This window comes from Microtus ochrogaster, chromosome X (assembly GCF_000317375.1).
Source record: "Microtus ochrogaster isolate Prairie Vole_2 chromosome X, MicOch1.0, whole genome shotgun sequence".
In the NCBI taxonomy this organism is placed as follows: domain Eukaryota; kingdom Metazoa; phylum Chordata; class Mammalia; order Rodentia; family Cricetidae; genus Microtus; species Microtus ochrogaster.
The window spans coordinates 58,891,116-58,898,227 of NC_022026.1; the positions used below are offsets into that span (position 1 = coordinate 58,891,116).

General features: G+C 43.5%; 1 protein-coding gene across 1 annotated transcript in view; it reads right to left on the bottom strand.

Annotated features, from left to right (window-relative positions):
• Positions 1-6,939, bottom strand: part of Jade3 (jade family PHD finger 3) — a 104,805-nt gene extending 97,866 nt beyond the window's left edge. Inside the window, exons 1-6 of the mRNA XM_026784919.1 lie at positions 6,571-6,939; positions 6,096-6,303; positions 5,815-5,887; positions 3,812-3,920; positions 3,108-3,214; positions 188-295 (exon numbers count right to left, since the gene is read on the bottom strand). The gene's annotated coding sequence lies outside the window, so the exon portion shown is untranslated. The remainder of the gene's footprint in view (positions 1-187; positions 296-3,107; positions 3,215-3,811; positions 3,921-5,814; positions 5,888-6,095; positions 6,304-6,570) is intronic.
• Positions 6,940-7,112: the final 173 nt, after the last annotated feature.

A 7,112-nucleotide genomic window follows, 5' to 3' on the forward strand; every position in this document is an offset into this window, starting at 1 on the left:
TGTAGACCAGGCTGGTCTCAAACTCACAGAGATCCGCCTGCCTCTGCCTCCCGAGTGCTGGGATTAAAGGCGTGCGCCACCACCGCCCGGCAGTTCCCCATGTTTCTAAAGACCATTATATTTTTATATAATGAATTTCATCCTGCAAGTTGTTGAAAAAAAATCTATGTTATGTAAAGAATGTTACCTTTGAGATCGTCTTCCAGAACAAAGGTCAAAGCCTGATGCTTCACACTGGTGGATCTTGACCACTCCACAATATGATACTGGATTCTTCACTGCTACCACAGGGATACTTCAAAATTTGAATAAATAAAACATAGTTACAAAGAATCCTTTGCCCTTATTATAATGCCCAAATAAGCATTTCTTCTTTTAGGTAAAAATTATTTTGAAAAGGGCGAGGAGCTAAGGGCAAAATTGCCAATGTCCCTCTCATTGCATGGTGGTGGATTCCCTAGTATTTTTTCATAACTACAAAACATAATACACAAGAATTTTGTGATAAAACTTGAATGGGTGCTGAGGAAACCCAGGAGTTCCTTTGATAATAGTTGTTTAAGATGAGAGAGCAATTGACCCATTTGTGTGCATATCTCCTTCCAAAACCACACTGCCTCCCCTCTAGCTTTTCACTCATTACCAATTATGTATAATTGCTGTAAAGGTTCCCAATTTGTTCACAGTTCCTTATATCCACTTTTTGAATGGTCTCCCACAATGTATCTGGACTTGGTCACAAAAGCACTCTTGTGATTTAGCAATGTAATAACAGCAAATGTGACAGGAGCAGACACTTGAAAAAAGTACTGTGTACTGGCTGGTGCTTGCTTTTACTTGCTTCTCTCTTTTGGGACTCGGAGACTACTACACTAATAAGTCCAGACTAGCCACCTAGACGAGACCATCACATGGAGTGATGACCCATCCAAGCTTAGGGTCTCCTACCAAACACTAGTTGTCTATGCAAGGCCACCCTAAATCATCAAGCCACTAACTAAGCACTTTCTCTTATTCCTAAAATCTAACTAGAACAGGCTACTTAAAAGTATGTGATCCAACACATACAGTAAGGGGAAGAGGTTTACGCTATACATAAAGTTTCAAATATAAAAACTTCCACCACCTGAATGAAAATATGAAAAAATATTATAGAAAAAATGTTTCAGTCTTCCAAAGTCTCACAAATGTGCTGTCTGCCATCACAGATGGCACACACACAAAATTAAAAAAATGACAAATTTCCATTTAGTCACAGAAGTATCTAATTATGATATATTTAAAACAAAGCCTTACACTCAACAGTTCTACTTGTAATGATAAATCCAGAATTCCAGAAATTACTTTTTCTCTTAATTCCAACTGTTTATCTATTTTGCAGGCTTAATGAAAACTGAACAATTTCCCTTAATGAAGCCTTAAATGCAAGAGATATGAACCTAATTAAACCTTTTTCTGGGGTTGGAGAGATGGCTCAGTGGTTAAGAGCACTGACTGCTCTTCCAGAGGTCCTGAGTTCAATTCCCAGCAACCACATGGTGGCTCCAAACCATCTGTAATGAGGTCTGGTGCCCTCCTCTGGCGTGTGGGTATACATGGAGGCGGAAAGTTGTATACATAATAAATAAATCTAAAAAAAAAAAAACCAAAAAAACAAAAAAACCCTTTTCTACCAGCATTCTTAAGTGGCATCTTCTAGCATTATGGCATCTCTTACCAATACTCACAGAAGATAGTAAAAGTCATCTATCAACATTTTGGTGGAAGTTTATACAGAAACATCACCTCTGTTGGAATGAAAGGTGGAACACTGAGGAAATGACTTAAAGTTCTTTTAGGCTCCATTGGATACTTTTCTGAAGTACACACACATGCCATTTAGGAAAAGTTTAATACCTTTAAGAAGCATCTGCCTATCTTTGAAATAAAGCACAAGCTCTTTAATGAAATTCCACAAAGCCTGTCGATTTTCTGCTTACCTTTTTTCCCAGATCCAACCAAACCTGTGTGAATCCTTTATTCCTCTTTCCCACTTCAACGCTGTCACAACAACTGCTATTTCCTCTGCCTGGCAACCTCTTCTCTCTACCTTATTTATTATTATTCATTCTTGAGGCTCCAAGGGCACTCCACTGGTTTCAGTCACAGAAAAATTAATTCTATCTTTTTCTTGCTGTGTGACCTTGTGCAAGTTGGCTCTGTTTCACCATTTTAAGATTCACATGTCTGAGAGATATGCTCTGCTCAGAGAGCTATCCAGTGCTCAACATAAAGAAAATTGTTACCAAATCTCTGTTGCTATTATTTTTATTATTCCATAAGGTAATCGCCATTGTCTTTCCTAGAACTAGTAGTCAGACATTATCTGTTGAAAAAAAATAGTCCCTTGGATCCTACCTTTAATACCTAACACTTTAAACGTTATTTACAACAAACAGCATTTTAGGGAGTAAGGGAAGATGAAATAAAAGGTTACAGAGCAAATATTACTTCAACCAAATTCTCACCACCATCCTCAAAGATATGATTTGGCACATGAAGAAACTGAAGCACAGAGAAGTAAACTAGCCAAGATCAAGTGGAAGAGCAGAATATGAGTCCAAGTTTGCCTGATTCCATTGCCTGTAGTGGATATATGACATCAAAGGATTCCCTAACTCATGGACTTTGTCATCTAAGAGCAGAAGGCCTTAAAGATGGATATGTACAGTTAACATACTGTTAAGTGACTCCCAGATATCTATTATCTACTCTTTAGATCCTTAACCAGGCCTCTGTTCCCATCAGCAGAACATTCCTCCTCCTAACTGCTGAAAAGATTCCTCAAATTCTTTCCACTGGACATTAAGCTCTTACTTAAGGGGATGAGTATATTTCTCCCTTTATAGCTCTAGCAAATAGAAAACACTATGTTTGCTGAATGAATTAAGTGGAAATTATATTAATGACTACAAAGTTGAGAGTTTTCATAGTACTAAAATTTGACATAGGGAAACACACAACAAGAACAGTGAAAGGGAGAGGATATCTTAAATCCTTTTACCATTGGTCATGATTTCTCTATCTAGTATCAGAGATTAAACTTGGTAGCTACAGTGAGACTTTACCTCTGGGGCCCTGGCCCACCACCAATGTTCTGCTATACCAATGCTTGCATCTGAGACACTCTTCACGACACGATGGCCTTGACAAGTACCACTCTTTCAGTGGTTACCTCAAATGATTTGTAAAAAGAAACAGAAAGAGCAAATGAAGGCAAATGGCTGATAACTAGTGACCTTGGATAAAGGGAATACAGTGAGTTTTTGTACCAATCTTGCAACATTTTTAAAATTATAATATTTTATCAAAAACTAAGTTTTCAAAATCTAAAAAGGAATAATACCACCAAGTTTCTCAGGAGATTTCAGCACAAAGGGTTCAGTGTATAAATCAAGCTGATATCACATTTTCTTGTTAGCTAGTCCAAAAACAACATTCTAGCCAACCATAGTAGCCCATACTTTATAATCCCAGCACTCAGGAGGCTGAGGCAGGAGGATCATGAGTAGGAAAGCCAGTCTGGGCTACACAGTAAGCCCTGTCTCAAACTAACAAAAAAGCGACACTAGCTTAGGTTTGTGAGTTTTTGTTTTTTTTTTTTTTTGGCCTATCAGCAGGTATCATAAGAAAATGACCTTTATGGGTAGTGGGGCATAGCCGTGGCTTATGAGTTGGAGTGGAAAAATTTTTCTTCAGGGCATATCAGAACCCCCCAGTACCCACAAGGACATGCCCTCATATTCAGAAAAACAGCATTTTGAGTTCTTACCTTTCCTTTCCCAAGTCTGGAAGATTAGATCACGTAAGCTTTTTCCAAAGACTAAGCACAGAAGCACTTTTGATTGTAGGATCCTTGCTTCTGTTATCTATGGATAGCCCTACAGAAAGGACAAAACAATAACCATGGGGAGTCACAAAACCAGAAAATTTAAAGCAGTAGTTACTTGATCTATAATGATCACCTGCTAGCATCTTCTTATTCATTCAGCACTTCTAAACCACCCATCCTAGATTCTCCCCACCCTGAAAACCTTTATAAAGCTGAGAATGCTTTAGCTTTCTCATCCACAGTAACCAGAACAATATAACTTATGAATGAGCCAAATGTCCCCACTTTATAAGGGTATCAGGGTAAGGGGTAGGTAGCTCAGTAGTAGAATGTTTGCTGAGTATGTGCAAGACTCTGGGTTCAATTTTCAACACCAAAAATTATGGTTAGCATAGCGCCAGATGGGTATCACCCAACACCCACCTCTCACCTAAAAAAGTGAGGCAAGCAAAGATCACAGTAAATTATCCCAATGAGAGATTTTCTTAATATAAGTCAGACTATCAATTCTATCTTCTTCAGTTCCTACTTTTTATAAGCTCCATGGAGAGGTAGGAACATTATGTCCCATGATAATATTCAACCTCATTTTAGCCTCTCTCTCTGCATTCCTATCTCTAATGTCACATCTACACAAACACCTGATGTCTTCTGATTTCCTCACCACCACCAAAATATGTGATTAGTTTCATTTAGACGTCAAAGTAAAAAAGAAGAGATGGCTTTGTATAGCTTAGAGAACATTTGCTATGGTTGGTAGAACACAACAGAGAGGAAAGGCAAGCATTATTAAAGTAGATGGCCATACTAAATCTGACATTCTTGTACTTTACTTCATGTGTCTTGTGATGGTCCTGGGACTCTCCTCTATAAGCCAGAAAGTGGTTCACAAGTCATTCCTGGCTCCTTCACTTTGGACAAGAATCATATACCACACTGCCATGGTCTGATTCAATAAAGAGAAAACTAAGTATGGATTCTGGAATTAGAACACTGTAACCTATATTATTCCAGAACTAACTGGCTAAAAAATGTGAGAAACTCTTTTAAGGTGACAGTATTGGAATAAGAGCTCTTCTCTAGTGAACAGAAGTGTACAGAGGACACAAGTGAAAGAAAGGTGGCAATGATGGTACCCAATGTTGGGAATTTAATATGAACTGTGCACTCCCCAACTTAATATAAACAACATTCCTCCAACTTCTGTAATCCTTGAAGTGAGAATTTATCCTCTAATAATTCAAGTATTTAAACTCAGAGCTCACCTTAAATTGAAAAGAAAATGAAAATTATGGAAGTAGGACGGATACTCTTAATGTTAAACAGAAAAATATGCTTGTACTTATCCAGAGTCATCATATAATGTGTAAGAACTACACTATTCAAAGGGTACAAAGGAAAGACTCTATGTTCCCACCATTACATATGTTATAGAAATACTAAACAAAAAGAACATAATGCTTTGTTTCAACTGGACTCTGCTCTTTTCCCCACCCCCATTCTCCAACCCCCAGGGCAGACAAGAAGTGGCTGCAGGCAAGGTATTTAAGAAGTACACTGGGAAAGTGGATTCTGGTTAGCACGAACTAGGCAACGATGTGGTGTAACCAGTTTTTACCTAGTTTTTTCATGACTTTTCCGAGTTTAGAGAGTAGCAGCTATCTTTATCTGACTGAATGCAGGGAATGAGGTCTCTTTTCCCTCTAGGTCACTGGAATCACTGTCACTAAGGTTTTGATTTCTTATACCATCTGTGGAGGACAGAGGGTGGGGGTCTCATCCTCAACTTCACAAGGTGGGTGAGGGTCGACACACATCTCAGGACATGTATTTCCTTGTACCCTAGGCCAATGGAGCAGCCAAACAAGTTTTTTGCCAAATCCCTACAAGCGACCAGTCCTAGGGCTGCACAGTCTTCACGTACTACCATTAAGTACACTCACTTGAGATGCCCACTCCACTTTCTTTCTGACAAATAATGAACGCAGGTTGCCAGTCTCCACCAAAGCCAAGGTTCTGCTCCGAAACGCAGGGGGAAAAGATGGGAAGATTAAACAAACAAACAAATAAATGTGGACCCCTCAGAGGAGGTAGTAAAAAACGAACTGGAGAGTTGGAAAAAAGTTAACAACTGTACCATGCCCGGTGGCAGAAAAACCTCCCCGTAATTGGCGATTTTCCCAACCCCAGGACCGCAGGGTGCTAGGCTGCTGCGAACACTCACAGGGTCGTAACAATGACGGGAGAAAGGAAAGTTCGCCGTCCGCCAGCCGGCAGGGCGCCCGCGCTCCCGCTAGCTTGGCATTTGGGCTCTCAGGGTGCCTGGTTGCTCCCTGCACTGCTGGTCTTCCCCGCTCCAGACACTCGGTGTCTTCCCGCTCGGCAAGGCTCACACAGCCAGGGTGCGCCCTCTCGCTGCTAGGACTGGGCAGCTGCAGGCGGCAGAAAGAGCATGCCCTCTAGCCCCGAGGTCTGGCCCCCACGAGTCCCGAGAGCACAGCACAGGCACGGCAAGGGGCGCCGGGAGGGGACTCTGAAGGGAACGGCCGCCACAGTTATGGCGCTCAATGCCTTCCGAGGTGGCCCGGAGGCTGCAGCCGAGCTCGCGTGTCCGTGTCCGCCCCCCCCTCCCGCCCACCCCCCAGCTCGAGCCACCAGGCACAGCGCGCCACCAGCAGAGGGGCGACTGGGCACTTTACCTCAGCCCACACACGCTCTCCGCTCCACGGCTCTCGGGGGACACCGGAGGTAACCGCTTCGTGGAACTGGAGCTCCCCCGAGCGCGGCGAGGCCGGGACCCCTAGCTCCACGCCACGCTCGTCCCACTCCTCGAGGCCACCACTCCCGCCGCCAAAGCCGCACTACGCCCACAACCTCGCTGCCGCTACCGCGGCGACCCTCGGGAGCGCCTACCTTCGGCGCCGCTTCGGGCTCCGCTCCTTTCCTGCCGCACTCAGGGGCCCCTCAACGTGCCGGGCGAGTCCGGCTAGGGTGGTAACCGCCCCCTAGCCGCCCGCTTTCTTCTCTTCCCTCCCTCGCACCTGCCCCCTAATCTCCTCCTCACTCCGCCCTCCCGCCCGGGCCTCCCGAGCCGCCACAGGGGCCGCCCCCTAGCGCTGTGCTCCCGCCCTCCGCCCTGGCCGCCTGGCCCGTCAGGCCTCAGCCCTGGGCAGGCTGCTGGGCGGCGGCGGCCGAGGAGGCGCGGAGCACTATTGTATTCCTGACACTGTGCGCTCCCACG